This window comes from Anas acuta, chromosome 3 (assembly GCF_963932015.1).
Source record: "Anas acuta chromosome 3, bAnaAcu1.1, whole genome shotgun sequence".
Classification (NCBI taxonomy): Eukaryota; Metazoa; Chordata; class Aves; order Anseriformes; family Anatidae; genus Anas; species Anas acuta.
The window spans coordinates 29,020,082-29,039,918 of NC_088981.1; the positions used below are offsets into that span (position 1 = coordinate 29,020,082).

Below are 19,837 nucleotides of genomic sequence, written 5' to 3' on the forward strand. Positions count from 1 at the left end.
GGCAGCCCTCACTGTGCAGCAATAATACATTCCAAGCTCTCAGGCAAAATGCACTGGTACTGGGGTCACGGTGCTACCCAGGGGTGGCACTGTCCATTCTGCCAGGGTTTCTGGAGCAGGCTGGTCTCTGTAGCTGTGTTTCAACTGTGTAGCGGGTGCTTGCTGTGGCATATTCTGGGTTCCTGATCCCTTTGTTGTCCAGGCTGGTATCTTGGCTGGACGCACTGTAATTTGCTTCTGGCTCATGTATCCTGGCTTTCTTCCAGTATGGTCAGGACAAGGCTGGACATACCTGATCGGCATACCTGAACAAAGCATATGCTGATAATGATGAATTACTCTGTTTTCCTTCTGTCATGTTACTTCCTTCCATTTTCCGCAATCACACCCCTTAAAATGCTGTGTAGGTGCATACTCATGATGGAAAATGGTGGAAGCAATGGAGAAGGTGGCTATATAGTTTGTTGTTGCTGTATTATTTGTCTGAGTAGCCCTTTTTCCCTGTTAGAAATGGAGAGCCTGGCACATTACATCTGGGAATACACACACGCGGTTGCTGAGGACAGCAGTTTGCTTTAATCAAGGTAGTTTCTTATGCAAGCATCTGTGTGTGCGGCTTTTCCATATTCATTGGATACGAAGCAGAGACAATGAGTTTGTTGCAAATCTTTTTATTTAGAAGAGAAACTAATGCATAATCTTGGAGTACTGAGCATATGATGTGCTTCAGTATTTCTGTTGCTGGTTTTGGATATTCACTTTGGGAAACTGTACAGTTCCATTTTTTTCATAGAACAGTGGTGTTACTTTTGTGGCTGGTTTATGCCCATTTGAAAAGGGCCTGTAGGATTCCCTCCAGATAAGGCTCCCTTCCTTTCCTCTGGCTTGGTAAATGGGAAGAAATGTACAAATCTGTCATAATTGGATAGAAGGCAGTAGTGATGCCTACTCTGGCTTCAGTGGGAGGGGGAATAAGCTTGAACGTGTTATATTTGGTGTAAGAACCTGCTATGGAAAATATTTACAATAGAAGCTCTCTTCTCAGGATTCCTGCATTGCTGTGCTTGAGACAGGTTATATCTCAATACAAATAAAATTTATGCTGAGGAATCATGGAGGATGTGGTTGTGAAAACAGGGGGCTAATTTCCCGTTGTTGAACTATGTGGACACTTACCCTGACTGTTGGTTTTAACCATTCCCAAGTAAAGGGTCTACATGCATGCACTGATGGAGCTCCGTGAAAACACTGTAAGCTTGACCTGAACGCTTCTTTCTCATCTGATCTTGGGTTTCTAATGAACAGGTCTTGGGGACCAGTTTTGCAGTATGCCCAAACAGAGATACAGTTTACTTCTCCATCAACACCATGTACCAGAACAGGCTCCGGGCTTTATAAGTAAAACTGAAATGTTGCAGTCCAGCAAATGAAGCTATTGGAGTATGTGAGATATAGCTAAGAGGCTCAAAAATGTTTTAACACACGCTTCTCCAAGGTAGCAGGCCAAATTGGATTAATTCATATAGTCAAAATAGAGAAAGTTCCTTTTTTCCACGACATTCTCATTAGCAAAAATACATCTATCCTGCAGTTTCTGGAATTCAGTTCCATTTTTCACCTCTTTGATTTCTTCTAGGAATCACCCTATAATTATGACTGAAAGCTCATATGGTTTCATCAGAGTTTCCCATCGGAGTTTCCCAGGGTTTACCTCTATAGCATAATTTACATTTCAATAGGTGAGAGATGGGTGTGAGGCATAGTAAGTGGGCAACAGCAGTATAGCAATGTCATTTATCTGTCAGAATGGGAAAACTTCTGATGAAGTACTGGAATTTTTGGCTTGTTTGCTTTTTATTTATTTATTTTTTATATATATGTTTAGTTTGGTGGGCACATGTTCTGATATGAAAAGGAAAAAACTGTTAATTTTCTCAGCATTTCCTTTCACATATTTTTTCTGTAAGTTTATAAATCCATAAATTGTGGACCCATGGGGAGGAATTGGGTTCAGGGAAGCCAAACTTTATTTTCAGTCACTTAGTTTTTTTCTGGTTTCTATTTAAATACCATGTTATGAACAATCCCAGTGCGATAAAACTCTGGTTCATTTTGGGCTTGAATGGGCTGGGAATTTTCTGGCAGGGCAGTTTGTTACTGGAAATCCTGGCTCAGCAGAAATGGAAGGCAGGCCCTTGCCAAGGTATTTGGTTTCCAAGATGCCTGGGTATGGCATCGTACAGGCAACCTGGGGCTGGCTTCCCAGCAGGCAGGCTCTTGGCTGTAGGGCTAGGAGCCCCAGCACAGAAGCTCTGTGTTACTGGCTTGGCATCAGCTTGAGAGCTATTTCCCAGGGTAGATACATATCCAAGAAGCTGCAGGATGGGAAGTCAGGAGCTTCAAAGCATAGACTTTGAGGTTAAATTTCATTTTGCAGTTTTATGAAATGGGCTGGGCACCAAAGAGCAGACATTTTTTTCACATCTGTTAGTAGAATTTTCAAAGATTCTACTTCTCGTTACAAAATTGATGGGAATACTTCATTTCAAATTCCAAAATTTCTGAGGAATAGATCAACAGTCTTGTGCAGGCATATAATTTATTGAATTAAACTGGGAGGATTTTGCTATCAACGAGATATTTAAAAGTTAACTAGTCAGCTCAGTTAGTGTGGATATGGGTACAACTGAATAGTCTAAACAAACAAAGAGAAGTGATTTCTAGAGTTTATTTCCAGATTGTGTGTTTCCCACAAAAGCACTTACAAAGCAAGCTGTACTAGCCTGGAATTTGGAATAAATATTATTTGATTGCTAACTTTCAGCTTTGTAGGAGGAGGCGGGTGAAATAACAGAAAGCAGCATTTTATTTCAATGTTAGACACACCGTTGACCACACAGAAAAACAGCAGTGTCAAGGTGAAGTAGTAAGGGGTCAGATCCTTTGTTGGTCTCATTTCCAATTATCTCTCCCTAAAGTAAAGTAAAAGGGTTGCGACTATATTGAAAATAAATTAGCAGTGGTGCTTGTATGGGTTGTGACATACACGTGTGCTTTGGGTTTGCCTTTGCTAGCAGAGGGAGCTGATCCCCGGGGAAGGTAGTCTGTTATTTCCGCAGTTGTTTCTTGATAGCAGTTTTCTTTTGGGCTGAACAACACTCTAGCTCTGTAAACTGACATAGCTTGAGCATCACTTTTTGTTCTCTCTGTGCTGTCTTTGAGTCATTGTGTTCTGAGCTACTGTCCAAAGGAGAGTGGCAGATTGCTTTCGCTGGACTTAAACACAGACAAAGAGTGCCACTATCCTGGATGACTGTACTTGCGGCTTCCCCAAGACCCATCATTTTCCAGAACATACTCCTTAAGTCTGTTCTTTCTGACAACGGGCCGAGAAGTAGGGAAAAAAAAAAAAAAAAAAAAAGGCTTCCCATGCAGGAATAACAAATTATTCCATGACTAAGATTTCCATGGATTTGCTCCCCAATCTGCTTCCCTCCTTCTCTCCACCCTCTGTGTTATGTCAAACAAAAAGGAAACTAAAACAGATTTTTTTTTAAGAAAACTTGAAATGTTCTTTCTGTGAAAGATGATGTTTTGCTGAATCTCACATTTCCCATGAAAAACAGTTTAAATGAAAAATTTGCTGCCAGCCTTAACAAATAGGTTGTTTTCAGGTGGCACAGGGTTTAGGATGAATGGATGTGGTCTCTGGGCTTTCTTTAATTTATTATTTTTCTGTGTGTAGTCTTACAGAACTCTGCCAGTGAGAAGTATTTGTTATGTTTGGACAGAGATTAATTTACCTTTACTTACATATTATTTTTGTGTGTGTGCGTGAGTTGTTGTTTGTTGGTACTGGTTAATATGAAAATAAAATAGCAATGTTTGTATCGGGATGATTTCTATTAACAAACGAGAAGCATGTCATCATGAACTTTCTTTGGCAAGTCATTTCAACCTGCTAACGAAATGCACTTTAATTGTGTTTATTTTTTGTGTGTTTGTGTTTTACTTACACAATATTGTGTTTATTTTTTATTTTTCTGTAGCACCAGGATTTGCTTGCTTGCAAAGCCTAATCTTATTTTGATGGATAATATATAAATTCAGAAAACAAACAAACAAACAAAAAAACAACAAAACACCCCATTTCTGTCCCAGAGCACTTACAATCTCAATGTAGGGAGAAAGATGAGACAGATGGGAAGCAAGAAGTAGGAATGAGGTATTATCACTCATCTTCATAGTGGTGTCAGCCCATCTAGAGTCCAATATTAGATAGCCCTTTTCAAGTTTTGGTAGGTGTTGTAGAAGATGAGATTATTAAAATCTTTGAAATGGGAGTAATAGGTTACACTGCAGATGCTTCTGAGGAACCCTTGCTAAGTGTGTAGGGCAGAGTAGGAGGCAGCACAGATGAATGTTTTTTTTTTTTGACAGTCGGTGAGCAAGTGAGAGATGCGGGAGATGGTCTTTTGGCAGGGACTGAGCATGGAGCCTGGCTGGGAAGGTCCATGAGTGAGAGCTGGCCTGTGGCTGTGGCCAAATGCCAGGCATGCTTGCAAAATGCTGGCAGGTGAGCTGGTGGTGTGATAGACGCCCCTGAGTCACAGTACTTTCTTCTAAGTATCTGTGCCATGTACTGCAGAAGGTTCAATTAAAAATAGTGCCTGGCTTGTAAGAATTTAATCTTCCATTAAAGCACAATACTTGATTGAAATAAGCCTAAAGCTTACTATTCACTTTACATTAGTCTGCAGCTTACCTTTCCCTCACACTGACTTGCCTAAAACTCTATCTAGAAGCATCAGACAGATTTTGTCTGACCTCACATTGCTTCTGCCAAAACAGCAGAAGATTTTCAGAGGCACTCAGCTGTGTCATTCCTCTCACTTGCTGCAAATGTCTCAGCAAGCTGGTACCAACTTCCCCGAATCCCACTGCGGGTTCCCACCATGAAGGCTGGCTGGTGATTACCTCAGTGAAGGTGAACACATTTGTGTGGGGAGAATTGTGATACTCCTTGCTCCTTTGAAGGCAGGAGGTCCACAAAGACAGGATACCACTGATGTTTAATGGGCAGAGTCTTAGATCCTTGGCCTAAGAAACGCAGTGGTGTGTTGTTAAAATCAAAAGATGGTCTTATATCATCCCACTTGATCACATAACATACTAGTAGTCTTTTGATCCAAGTGGCTAGCAAAGAAGCATTGCTTTGCAGAGTTTTTCCATATTGGGGAAGTGATATGAAGGGAACAGATCAAATATTGTTTATGCAATTCAGTTCCTTTACTAAGAAATACAAAATCTTGCATGATAATGAAGAGAAGCAACCAGAGGCTTCTTACACCACCAGGACCTTTCAGGAGGTACTTTGTTATCCCATTCCTTTCCCGGTTTAAGGGCATTTCTTATTTCTACTGTATCAGTGTTTGTTCAAGTTTTTTTTCTTGTCTATGTTGTTCTTTCTGTCCCTGCTTCTCCATTTGAGCTGTTTCTTGTTTATGTGTACCCCTGCCAAAAGTAACAGTGAACAAGCCCTACTGCCCAGGCAGTTCAGGTTTCTCAGTAGGTTCAGAACTGTCTTTTGGGGTAACAGAACATGCCAGTGCTTTGGCTTTGCAAACTGCTAGTTTTTCAGCTATCCACTGCCTTAAAATAGTTTATTGGACTTTTCACTAATTAGGCAAAACTTACTGCACTGGCCTCGACATGTTTTAATCCGGACTGTAACAGTGCAATACGTTTGTTAATGGTGAGTTTGCCTATTGGCCTGTATGAATCATGATTTGAATAGTCTTAGCCAAAAGATGTTTTCAATAGCTGTGTCTCCTCTTTGTATCAGTACAGTGGAAAGTAGAGAGACATTCTTAGATTTATGTGATTTGCAAAGTTGATTTGAAGGGAACAAAATGGATGCACATCTTGACTAAGCCCAGAAGATAAAGAAAACTTCCCTTTTTACTCAGAGAGTTTTATTTTGACTGATTTGTGGATGTGAGGATTTTTTTGACAACATTATTGTGTACATTAAATGGGTGTTTATGAAAACCTGTGTGAAGGTCAGCAAAAAAAGCAGCACAGCTTGCAAGATACGTTCTGTAGTTCATTTCACTGCCATCCATCTTGAAGCGTTTTCAGAGAGAAGCAGAAGTGCCCTTCCCTTTGCGAAGGAGAGGTTCTCTCTCCTTTATCTTTCAGGTGTATAGGGAGAAAAAGTTAACTGTTAGGCGATAAACCCTTTATCACAGAAAGCAATTTCTGAGGTGGAAGCTGTTTTTGCCCAAAGTTACCATGGTTACTGAAATGGGGAAAAAAGGATGATCCCTTGAGGCATTTAAAGGAGACATATGTGTTCATCATTGTTGTCAACATGATCGTTGTATAAATTAAATAGTTAGTTCCACTTGGAATTAAATCCAGACGGCCTTTTGCCGTCCAGAGTTGCGCAGAACTGGGATTTTCCTTTCCAAATGTATTAGCTGGACCAGACAGAAGCCTTCGTGCACCTCAGCTAGATTTCTGCTAGGTGCACTTTTCTCAGAGGAGTTTTAATACCTCAAGCTGCTTTAAGAAAAAGGTAAAATTAATAGAATTTGGAAGAATTACTATAAACAGTAATCTCTTACTACCCTTAGTCATATTTTCTATGCACACATTTTTTGTTTTTTCTCTAAAGCCAGTTGTTGTGCAAGTGCCATCCCAGGAGCTTGTCATTGCATTTTGGTTGGCATTTTGTGAGGTTTAAAGAAAGATGGGTTTTAAAGAAATTTCTACCCAGCCATGTTTCCACAATTTAGAGGATGGACATAATTCCCGTTCCTTCTATTTGCAAAGTGTAGAAGCTGCAGCTTCATGGAAAGCTAATAGTACCTACCATCCAAGCTTGCTACAGGAAAACCCGTCCAGTTGCCTAAACTACACAGAAATTCTGTGCGGAAAAACAAGGCTTCATTTCTGCCATATAATCTAGCCAGTCCTTTTGGGAGGGAGGATTAGATCTCAGCCCTACTCATTAATGAGCCAGATTACGGGCAGTCTGTCTGTTTTGGCCCACCTGCAAACCATTGAAAGCCTGGGAAGTGGTCTGACGAGTTGTCACTCCTGGCATCGGGAAAATTCCTTCTTTTTTTGCCTCAAAGAATTGAAGAGAAAAAAAGAAAAGGTGTTCCTCTCTTTATTGACATTTTCCTATATGTATTTAGAAATTGTACCTATGGGTGAACCTGTGAACACAAGAGGTGGGTAGAAGATGTTTCCAGATGGAACTGAACCAGACAGACAAAATATGAAAAAGGCTGCACCTCATTTTGATAGACTTTTCCTATTTTTTTTTTGGAAGAATCAATCCTTTCTGTGATTCTTTTATAGTGCACTTCACCCAGGGAGAGAGCTGTAAGTCCTAATTTTGTACTGTTTACCTTGGTCTGTTTTGTTGAATTTTTGTGTAAACATTGAGGATCAAAAGAAAAATAGCTTAAATCACTTCAGGCTGGTGCCATTAAGTTTTATACATTCCTGAGTGACTTTATTTATACAATGCCCTCTGCATTGTCATGGATATATGATTTTATGTGCATCAGTCATTGACTTTAAGGTTACTTGCCTGTGTTCTTGAATTGAAGCCTCTTATTGGTGTGAATGATCATAATTTATAGACGTGTAGTTGACTAGGAGCCTTCATACATAATCACATGGCTCAATTAATTTGGCTGTTCCAAATGTTGTCAACCTTCATTAGCTCTAGAAATCTTTAATATTGGTGACATATTAAGTATGTTTTAAACATACTCTTATGCTATTGAAATAGTATCACAGTAGAGTAGCCACATTTTAAAATCCCTTAAATATTAATTCTTATGCAATTTGAGTGAAAATTACTGAGATTTTTCTAGAATATAAAAAAACCATTGTTTTTAAGACTTTGATTTCTTCAAACTTTGTCTGAGCTATTGTATTTTCCTTTACTCTGCTTTTCAGTTTAAATTATACTGGTTGTTGATATTTTGGGGCATTATGATAGGCCTAGTTAATCCTTTCCAGTTCATTTCAAAGACTTTCAGTAGTGCCTCTTGAAATGTCCCCTTCTTCCCTGCCCTATCCCCCCTAAATCTCTCACCCCATTAAATTCATATTTAAATCCATGAAGAAGAGGTTAATATAAATCAGGAAAGTCAAGATGAAAGAAACTGAAAATTACAAGGGTGTTTCTCAGACAATGCTGAGCAAGGAACTTAAATGCTGAATAGCTTCTTTAAACCGGGATCATGGTAAGTTTTCTGAGATCTTATGTAAATTGAAGGCACTGTACTTTAAACTCTCAATTGTAGACCCTATTACATTTTTTTTTCCATAAAACTTCCTAAAGCTCTTCTCCTCCCAACTTTTTCTTTTGTGTTTGACTCCTCTCAGCATGTGTCCAAGAGCAGTGCTCAGTGGCGCAGGCAGGATGGGGACACTGCTGGAGGCTCCTCTCTGGCGCTGCTGTAACATCACGGACTAATGATTCAGCTGCAAGGCTATTCTGATTTCCATTATAATAAAACCCTGAGCTTTGTCTCATTTCTGTGGTACAACATTGATAACCAGCCCAGCTGAGGAAGAGTCGAGTGTGACCTGTAGCTTAGTAGTGCGAATACCACTCAATGTAGCTTTTTTCATTCACCAACTCTTCCCTTTTCTGCCTCTTTACTTAGCGATCAAACACATTTTGGGGGGAAGATCTCTCTGGATACATTGACCCTATTTTTGTGCTTCTTTTTCGAGAAACCTGTGTCTCTATGCTCCAAGTCATTATCTCTCTGTCTTTTTCCTCAGTGTTCAGAGACACAATTATTGTGCTTTCTTTGGCTGGCATTTCAGTGACTGCTACACTTCTGATCTAGGCTGGTCATATAAACTCCTCCTATGGATGAATAGAAAAAAATGTTGCCTCTGTTAGGATGGGCTGACTTGCCTACCAGATCTAATTTTTTTTCTACATTGATTATGGAGCTGACATAGACATCTGTCTTGGAATAAGACATCTGTGTTTTGGCTTGCTCAGATAAGGTGAAATGAACCTCTCCCTGAGTAGGAACACAGCCTCTTCTTGTGTTCTACTCTGAACCTTTAACTTTAGTATGAAACCAGCTACCAGGAGAAACAATAAGATGCTTGCACAAAGTTCTAGATGCTTGCAACTTTCCTCCAGATGGAAGTCTGCACCCCCTGCTTTCCAGTCTAAGAAACATTGAAGATTCACTGTACTGCACCCGAGTCTACCCAAGGCAGCACAGTGACTTCAGAGGCTCCACCATTTATGCATGAAGTCATCAGACTTTCAAAGAAATGACCAAGAAGGCTTTTTCACATTTGGCCTTCTGCAAACCAAGGGAAGGCTGAATTGTTGTTCATTGATTGAAGGGCTGGAGATGTTTAGCGTTACTTCTGCCAGGATGGACCTGTAAAGCTGATGACAATGCACACAGCCATTAGACGAGCCTCTGGCCCTCAGATCCCCAAGGGGTCATTGCTCTGTAACCAGAACAGCAAATTGCTTTCAGTGAGGGCTCCTTCCTAGAAAGGTAGGTAGTGCGGCTTGGCATTGAAACATTGCATTAGTGGATCTGAATTCTTGATAACCAAATGCCATTTAATTTTCCACGTCTAAATAGGTGTTTTCATCTATAGTGCTGCTGAAGTGATTAGCAGTTAAAAGACCTTTAATTGGATAGTGAGATATTAAATGCCAGGAATGAAATGCAATACATCAGCATTACCACCTTTCATTATGAAAGAATCTGTCTTTTCTATACACTAAAGGTAAAAGTGAAATTTGAAAACATTGACCTGATTGATTTTGCAAATGAATGAGGTTAGTTAATACAATTTTTAAGGTCTATGACCATCAAAGCTACTTCTGTAGCACTCAGAAGTGAGAAAAGGAGTGGGTGAATCTGAGGGGTGGGTGGTTAGGTATATGTGCAATACACAGTATACACAGTGTGTATATTTGTATCTACAAACATACATAGGTGCATGTGTGTATATATATATATATATATATATATTTACCTCCCACTTCACCTAGCACAGTGGGAATATATTGCAAAAAGCAATGCATGGTGTTGCTGAATGAGTTATCTGAAAAACTGAGAGGATAACTTGCCAAGACTTTATAGACCAGATGATTTTTGTAAGAGTTCAACATTTTCTTAAGATATTCCCAGTAACTTGATTTTAACCGAGAATAATATTCTTCTTGCTTAGGTCCATCCGTCTATACATTGTATGACTTTTTTTCTCCTTTGGGGTGATTGAAAATGCTCATACAAATGGCAGCATTTTACATTAAATTCTCTAGATATCTGTGAGGCTCTATTACATTTCTTTGGATCCCAGTTGGTCTTGTCCATATTAATTACTGCTTGATTTTTCCACAGATCTGCTCAATTTATAATATTTGTACTGAAAGGGAGACACTTAGTTAGAAAAAGATGTGGTGTCAAAATGTGGTGTGTATTAAAATGCCAGGATAGCTGTACAGTAACCTTTACAGCAGCACATATTCCATTACAGAAACATAAATGTGGGAAGACTTAAAAACTGTTGATCCTTTCTTCCCTGCCCCCTCTTTTTCTCTCTCTCTCTCTTTTTTTTTTTTTCCCCACAGAAATAATGTAACACATGTATTTCCAACTGTACACTGAGCATAATTATTGTCATAGAGTTGTCTTTGCTGTAATGTCTTTCTCCCTTCTTTCCACCATTGTGTGTTGCTAGAGGATTAGCCAGACAAAGATCTTGATTTCCAATAGACTTTTTTTCCTTCACTAGCTTGGCACCTGGGCCCAGATTCTGGAAGCAGTGTGGCCAAAAAAGCTGCTATACCCCCCCACCAAGAAAATACCTTAAACATTGCATTTTTGTCTTTAACTTTCTGTCAGCTCTGAGGAGCGGTGCTAAGGTATGTGCTGGCAAGAGATCTGACAGAGGCACCAGGGCTGTGTGTTGCCTGGCCACACAGAGGGAGAAGGCATGCACCCTGATTGATAACAGTGTGTGCAGATGTGATAAACACGGGGAGGCCCAGGCTGCTTTTTGGGAAACCAAATAGCAACACGGATGAGGACGTGGGACTCCCCTGGGGCCTCGTGCCCCGTGACCAGCAAGAATCGTGAATCTCTTCAGATGGGAGGGAGCTATTCGTCGTAAAGGCTATTAAGCCAGGAGAGGCATTGCTGAAATGGACCACCACCATGCTATTTCCTATCTTATCAGGGTGTATTAATAATGCAGCAGTAATAATAGAAGTACAAATTAAAAATAACTGGATGGGCAGATAAGTGGAGTTCTCGAGATTAAGGGGATCGGGAATTGCTTCAAACAGTTAATTGCAGAGCAGCACAGGGAGGGAATTTGCCTTTGCTGTTTTGCCTTTATTATTTTCTTACTCTACATCTTATCTCTGTGAGCATTATTTCTAGGGCTTTTACATAGAGACTAATAGGCACAATATTTCCTTACAATTTTAGACTGTTCTGTTTCTATCTCCAAAGGAATGAAGAATCTTTCACTGATCCATCTAATTCAGCAGAGACTAATAATGCTGAATAAGAAGAGTATTGTGATTATTAGCCTTCCTCTACATAAACCTCTTACCATTTTCTCCTCCCACAATATAAAGCCAGATAAGACATTACTAGCGTGAAATATTCAAGCTTCAGGATGAATTGATGCAGGGTGTTCCCTGGAGGTCTGTAAGCTCCTTTTCACAGCGGCATGAAATCCCTGGCGTCCCTGAGTCTCCTGGGACATAATAGCTGAGCTGGGCAATGAGAAATGTGAGCATCCAGTTGTCCAGCACCTGATGACTGTGCTCTCCCTCCATCCTTTCCTGTGCAGCCCATGGCTGTCTGTCAATGACTGGCAGGGCTTTGCCTGATTTGGGGATTCTGCATGATACCTTTCAATACTATTAAAATAACAACTCATAGCTACTCTTTGGTCACCTGCTGGATACCAAAACGTGCTTTTACTTGAGGCATGAGAGAGTACTGTCACTCTGATTTCAAGTCCTGTTTGCTAAGCAGTTTTCAGGACACTGAAATTCTGCTCTAAATGAAATAGGTAACACAGCTGGTGCAATGTGCAGCCATTTTGCAGTTCCGTCCAAGCAACACTGCCCACTGAGAGATAAGGCTATCAAGGGAAGCCCATTTGATTAAGTACCTGGTACGGTGATGGAGTAGGAGCTTAGCAAAGAACTGCAGCATGACCTTTAATCCACCATTTTTCTGGAAAGCAACTGCATTTGTGAAACAAGCAGTATAGGAGCTCAGTGTTGAAGACTGTAAATCATATGTTGCCCTGCTTTTAATGTAGTTCTAGTAGTCCAAAAAAATAAAGTAAATGAAACTGTTCTCCATTTAATATTGGTATTAGTGAAGATTTCAATCTCCTGTGCAGACTGTTTTATCACAGGTGGTTGCTGTGGGAATATCCTTCTTTTTTCATTAGACCAAAAGAGCAGAGAAAGCTGCTGCTGCTTAAATATTGGTTTCTTCAGTAGCAGAAGATACAATGTGTAAGGAGGTAAAGTGCACGATAAGTGCATGCGGTCCTTCTGCCTGTGTTTGTTCCTGTCTGAGCACTGCATCTTAATTATTGATGTTTCTTCTCATTCCAAAAGCCTTGCTTTACCCTGATGTGATTTGCATATGTGTCGGTAAATACTTTATTTTTATATTTTTTTCTTGCATCTAGAGGGTGGAAAAGGGGAAGACAAGCAGTCAGTTACCAAAAACTGGAGTTAAAGTGTACAAAATGAAACTGTTCTTCTTGTATCTCTGAATCTCCCCTAAACTCTCAGGCAGTAATCCCCAAACAAAGATTAATCAAACGATCCTTGTTTTAAGGCATTGTCAGCATCCGCTGTCTCTCAAGGCTAGACTGCAGAGATTTGGTCAGATCTGCAAAGAGTACCACAGAGGCAGGCTATTAATATTTTCTTACAGATTTCCCAGTTACTGTCTAGACAGATAATATACAAGGTGGGTGCCTGCCCTGCATTTATATATATTTTTTTGCTTTTTTAAGGAAAGTTTGTTTGAGCCAAAAATACCTCCTGGGCTGTGGGTGTTTTCATAGCAAGTCTTTGCATCTCAGTGCTTGTTTTTGTGTGTGTGTGTGTGTGATTTTCTGGTTTTGCGTGTGCATGTTGCACGATGATGTATATCAACTCATCTCTGCTAGAGAGTAGTCCTAGAGCATCTGGATAGAGAAGGATATGTCTGGATATGTCCTGTTTAAAGTATGAGACTGTGGACAAAGCCCACCTTTCTTTTCTCTGCACGTTTCACTTATTTTTATCTCTCTGAAGCACCCTTCCACTTGTTTTTAACGTGCTCCCTTATGACCCAATTGTTTTTCCTTTATTTTTTGGTTCTTTTACTACTGTGAGATAGAAGAGTATTTGCCAAATTCTCTGCCCCCCTTGGAAATCTTTTAAAAATACACTACTAAGTAAACATGTTCATTGCTTAGTCCAGGATCAAATGACCTGACGAGAGATAAAGCTGTGGTTACATGCTCTCTCCCTCCCTTCTTCCCAACACCTTAATCCTACAGCACTGCCCACCCATACTCTTCCTTCATCTCCTTGGAGGATTGTTAGCTTTATTCCCTAGCTGTCAGGGACAAAATGCACACAACCTTACACTGAAGTGCATTTCCTTGTTTTGAAGTAAGTCCAAATTTGTAATGATTGTTCAAAGTCCAGCTGATCAGAAAATCAGACTGTGAATAAAGGCTGATAATGGATTTTGATACTTCCTAGAGAATAACTTTCATGCCTCATAGTGAGCAATGGTTTAGTAAGTGTGGTAATAGAGCAAGTAACTAAGGTCTGAATTGGATGCTGAGTCAAGTATTTGTCATCTAAGTGTTACCATATGAAGCCACTTTCTTTAAGACTAGATGGCAAACAAGCCCCTTAATGGAACATAGAAGTGCTGTAAGAGCCTTACAGAGCTTTCTGAACCAAAGTGAACCAAATTCAGCTATGACTCTCACATGTAGAAGGCAAATGTTGAATCAAAATGGCTGTTTCCTGAACACAGTGTGCTCCTTCTGTTGGGAGTTTAAGAATGGAAAGATAAATTATAGCTTGCTTTGCTTGGCCGCGCAAGCCTAGGGGGGTGTTTGCATATCTGCTGCCTACCACTCATCACAGCAACATGTGCAGTAACTGAAGTTCAAGGCTTATTTAGGACAGCCGTCACCCCACAGTGAGCAAGGGACCCTCAAGCAACTGCCTCTTCCTCTGTGGGGTTGTGCAGGAATTGTGCTCTTGGGATTCTCAGAGATGTTTTGCTGGAGATAATTGTTCAGTGAGACCATGGAAGCCTGCTTCATTTTAATAATTTGTATTATATCCCAAAACAGAGACTGAGTAGAAAGATACTTTCTTAAAAGAAGGTGTTAGAGGAGAGTTTTCAGGCCTGACATTTTCAAAATCCAGACAGATTAAGATTCAGAGTGGTGGAGGGAAGGCTGTTGGTGGTCTCTCAGTGAATTGACAAATAGATCAGAAAAAACAGTATGTGAATTAGCAATCTTGACTGAGAGCCCAAGGTTAAACAGGCACAGACACTAAACAATTCTTTTTTCCCTTGAAATGGCCCTAGCCAAATAGAGCTGAGGTATGTTAATAGGTAAACCGATCTGGATACAGTTTATGCAGTACATGGTATGTTTAGAGAAATATTTTGGCCTCAAAAACTGTCAACATGGCATCTTCCATACTATTTAATTCACTTCATTAAAAAAAATAGCAAAAATAAATATTGTTTTATGCACGGTGGGCAGGTTGTCCCCAGCAATCATGCCTTCAGTTCAAATCCTAGCCTGTGCTTGCAGAAGTCAAACAAAAACACCTCTGTCATGCAGTGGTGCCTTTTAATTTACACAGCCCAAACAGCTGCCAGAGACCGCATCAAGTTCAAGAGTACCAGGGAGGAGGAGGAAGGATGAGGAGGATTATAGTCTGGCGTTAAGTGAGACGTTAATTTGCATTTGCTGATACTTAGTCAAGCTTGGAAGCAAAGGCTATTGCAGCCCAAATATACAAATATTTTTGCTTTGCTTGTGCTTTTTTTCCCCCCATTAAGAAGCCAGTTTGTCTGTGTTTTACTGATCTTAGAGATAACACAGATATGGAAAGAAGTGAACCTTCCTTTCAATTCAGACTGAAAAAAAACAACAACTACCAATCTTACTCCTAGCTCCATCTAGACATGCCTTTGTCATCATGGTTCAGATCTGATCCCTTTGAAGAATTTCTTTTGAGTTGTTGTTAAAAATGTCACAAAAGAATGAAAGAAGGAAAGTAAGAATGAACTGTAAACTCTTAGACCTTGCTTGGCTTGGTACTTTGCCTTAGCAGAAAGCACACAAGGTGGTAGATAAATCATTATCACAGACCAAGCAATAATTTTTACATTGTTGAGTAAATGGCTTTATTTTACCAGGTATCCTCATCAGGCCGTCGTACTGGTAGATCTGTAAGGATGTTGCGTGCAATTCATGGGTTTTCTTTCTTTTGATTTATCAAGGAGCAAAAGCAGTTGAGCTAATACTAAAAGACTCTACTGATAATAGAAAGTAGTATAATTCAGTCTAAATCAGATAGAGAGTATAGATCAGAGATTAAAGCAGTCTATTATGATTATGAAGAGCTCCTTGGAAATAATGCTTCCTTTTCTTTTGACTGTCTGGTTTTTGTCTTTTAAAATAATTGTAATTAGTACAGCTGATGAGATGCAGAGGGAAGATGGCATAAGCAAAGGAGACTGACAGCAGCAGTATCAACACTGTAAATGGAGATGCATAAGGACTAGTGTCCTGTACTCACCTGCTTTCTTTTGTTATTGTTTTCAGCTGCTCCACATCACAAATACCCATTTTTTTGTTTGTTTGTTTGGTCATAGAGAGGTTACAAGGGTGTTTCTGATGTATTTGCATTGATTCTGTCTTAAGCTCCTGAATATGGTTCTCAGAGGACATTCATTGCTATGTGCTTTTGACAGACAAAGAAAAATAATTTCCAAGTGAGAAATTAGGTGCTTCCGAGGACTAGCCTTTTAGAATAGCGTCTGCAGTCAGAAAGGCTAATCGTCCAAATGATAGACATGCATGGTTGACTCTCCTCTTTATGCTGCCTTGATTGAGACACGATGAGCATGCTGCTGGCCTTTACAGTGGATAATTTTGTTAGAACAATATCCTCCGGGAAAGGCTTTTATACAGCAAGGATGACAAGTGTGGCAAATTGCTTACAAACCCCAGACCTAGAGGCTTCTCTTTCTGAAAGCTGCCAGCCCACAGTGCAGTAGTGCTGCGAAGCTGGAATTCAATAACAGTTCCTGCTGCTGTAAAAAGTATCACTTTTTTTTTTTTTTTTTCCTAAGCTGTTTGCTTATTTTCTCAGAAGGCTTGTTTTCACAGGGCCAACAGGTTTGGGAAGCCCAGAGTATATGAAAACTGAACAGAATCAATGGTTCCCAATGAGGACTGCTTGTTGTTAAACTAATAATGACAGAAATGATCAACTTCCCATTAAGTGAAGTAGGGCACTGTCTTCTCTCTTCCATTCCATTTCTGATACAGAAATTTTGTCTGTGGTAACTGCAGCCTCTTCTCGTCTAGTAGTTTTGCTTTTTATCTTTCCTATTTTTGATTTAGGCAGAGCACAGCTGCCAAAAACATCATATTCCATGGCATTTCTTATATACTTTGTAGTAGCTCCAACACAAATACGTAGTTTGTGATGTGCTTCTCTTCCGATCTGTGTGTCTTCCGATATATTTTATGAAGGTGAGGGCTCTGGTGCTAACTGCCTACAGTCTCATAAGCAGAATGGTCTCCACAGAGAAATGAAGAGGCAGGGCAGCACATCATTACCACAGTGGGTGACAGATCTCAAAGGATTTATAATCTAATTTCAGTTCATTAATGACTGTGATATTTAACTCTTCCACCCTGCCCTTTTGCTGGCTTTGTCTAGTTTTCAGGACCACAGTATCACTCTTACTCTACAGAACATATCCCCTGACTACATCTTGCTGTCTTTGCTTCCAGGAATATGGTCTGTCTACCTTGTCTTCACCAGTGCCACTTTTACACCCTTCCACATTCATTTCAGGGCTGTCTTCTGTTTCCCCTTTTTGGAACCCATATTTTCCTCTTACACCAACCAGTGTCTTCCCTCCCATCCAGCTTTGCCTGTGTGTCCTGCTGACACTACTCTGTTATAAAAAGGGAGGAAGATGTCTGTGAGCCGTAGTGGAAGATGGTGATCAAGCAGATGAGGGCAGAGCTCCGCAAGAGCAGCTTCACTGATCAATGCTTACTTACATCTGGTAAAGATCTAGTGCCTAAATTTTATGCACTTCCACCTAACTCATCACATCTTACTTGTTTTATAGATAGATAGGACAAGCAGACAAGTACTTGGTTCCACGCTGATTACGTGAAAAGAGGAATACAGAAGAACTGTAATCAGTCCAGATGCCATTTATACAGTAACAAATATCTCTATTATCTGATACTTGAGATATTGCTTGCTAGAAACAGCACTTTATTGGACTTACCAGAGGCAGAAGCTTCCCGCATGCTCAGCTAATGCTGTTGCTCCATCTGTGTGGCCAGAGGGGTGCTACTAGATCCTCCTCAGCCTCCCTGCCTGACCTCTATCCACTGCCTTCTAATGGGAGGATCTGCTCCCATTTCTCCCATAACACTTTTTATTTCAGCTGATGCCATGATCTTTATTGTACCTTTAGGATGTATTTATATGTTATGAATTATATTTTACTCCCACACTGGTTTCTCTTCATAAACAAGCCTTACAAAAATCTCTGCATTGGGCAGTTACAGATAAATTTGAACCTTTGTTTTGTTCATGCAGAGGATAAGGTAAATGATGGATTGCATTAATAAAATATACCAGTGTATTGCTGTATGTAAACTGGTCCCTCTTGGTATAATATACCTCTCTTCAGCCCTGTATCAACAAAGCGTTCAACAAGGCATTCATTTAGAAAAGGGGAAAAATATCACCTAGCCTGAAAGTTCAAGCCCAGAGTTAGCACAATGTGAGGGTTAGTGAAGCATACAGACGCTTCTTTGTCTAAACAGTGTGCCAAGGAGAAAAAGGCCAGAAACGACCCACCTGGAATGTGGAAGCTTTGGGACCATAAATGAAGAACCTCGTTTGCACTTTAACAAAGAGTGTGTTTAGAGGTATGCTCGTTATTTATTAGTATGTGCTCCCAGAAAGCAGCACAAAAGCTGAATAGGCTGTTCTGGCTTATATGTGCAGCGGGACATGACAGAGTTCTCATGCTTTTCCAGTTGAACATAACCGTGGATGTTGTGTCAGGATGTATGATAGTAATTCTAGAGAATAATCCAGGCAAATCCTGGCCTTGCCCAGCCCACCCCTCCATCAAGAGAACTGTTGTCATGAGGAATTAAAGTGCTCCTGAAATGACTTACCATGGCTGTGACATCGTGTTTCTATTTGCAACTCTCTGGAGGTTATCAGCCTTGTTAATTCATGTGTCATGGATATTGTTGAAGTTAATATCATATCACAAATCAAAGTATATTTATAATATTGGTTTAGAAGTCAGATGGTTAGAAACTTATGCATATTAAAAAAGAAAATTCTCATCATTCAGCCAAAAAAGTAATGCTGGATTTTCTGTCATTAAACTGACAGGATGTTATAGCTGCTGTAAATAATACTGACTGCTAAAATCTTTTGGCCTCCCCAGTGTACAAATCAACCAAACATGGATTAACTAGTTTCCTCTGATGCGGTTTGCACTAATCCAATATCCTCTGATAACAGAAGAAGGCCTTTAATTAGAACATTTTGGTTTCTCTTCTGCATATGCTGTGGTTTCTCAGAAATCACTTCTCAGCTTGATGGAGTTCAAAGTCAAGTAAACTTTTAAAATCTGTTACCTGAATGATGCCTTGGGACATCCGTGCAGGGCTTTTGATGGTGCATTAGATGCATGTCCCTAGGAACACGAGTTAGATTGCGAGTAATTTGGACATTGCTAGTAACAAGATGGTCAGATTGCCCCTTAGACTTGAAAGCCTGCAGATAGGCGGTACTGTGCCACATTTATTCCCCCGTGTGCTTCACTACATACAGGAATGATGGGAGGGATAATGGGCTCTAGGTGGATCCTGACCTTCCTCTTGTGTTTGCATTTTTTGTTCTCAGTTGCAGGAGCCGAACAGCTGCAGGGCTGCTCTGGTACCCCTTCAATGGCCTTTCTAGAAGTCTTTGCTTTTGCATGAGAGGTTTTGGAGTGTTACCTATTCTTTCAGCATTTCCTTTGCTCCTGACATGCTTTTACCAAGTGGTCCCATCTGGGGCTGAGCAGTGGGAGTGCAGATTTCCCATATACGCTGCTCTGCCTCGGGAGCCCCCTACACTGTGGGTATTATGTGAAGGTTGGAGCCAGCAGCTCAATGACTTTGTCATGCTGCTGCAGAGAAATACAGAAATGGAGCTGCTTTCCGGGGCTGACAGGCAGACAGACTGGCAGCAGCCATCTGAATTGAATGGTTTCAAGTTTTAACAAAAAAAGAAGAAGGAAGTTATTAAAGGTGGCAGGAGCAGAAGGCAGGCTGTCTGCCCGTCTCTGCACTTTCATCCTTCTCCAGATGACATTGTGATCTTCAACCAGTAACCACTTCCCTTTCTGGTAATGTCACCTTTGCTCTCTTCTGCCCCTTTCGGTCATTAAATTTAAAGCAAAACATTTAGGGGTTG

At 40.3% G+C, this 19,837-nt stretch overlaps 1 protein-coding gene across 2 annotated transcripts in view; it reads left to right on the forward strand.

The window, feature by feature from the left end:
- The window catches only part of KIF26B (kinesin family member 26B), a 293,062-nt gene that overhangs the window by 186,323 nt on the left and 86,902 nt on the right, over positions 1-19,837 (forward strand). The window lies entirely within an intron of this gene.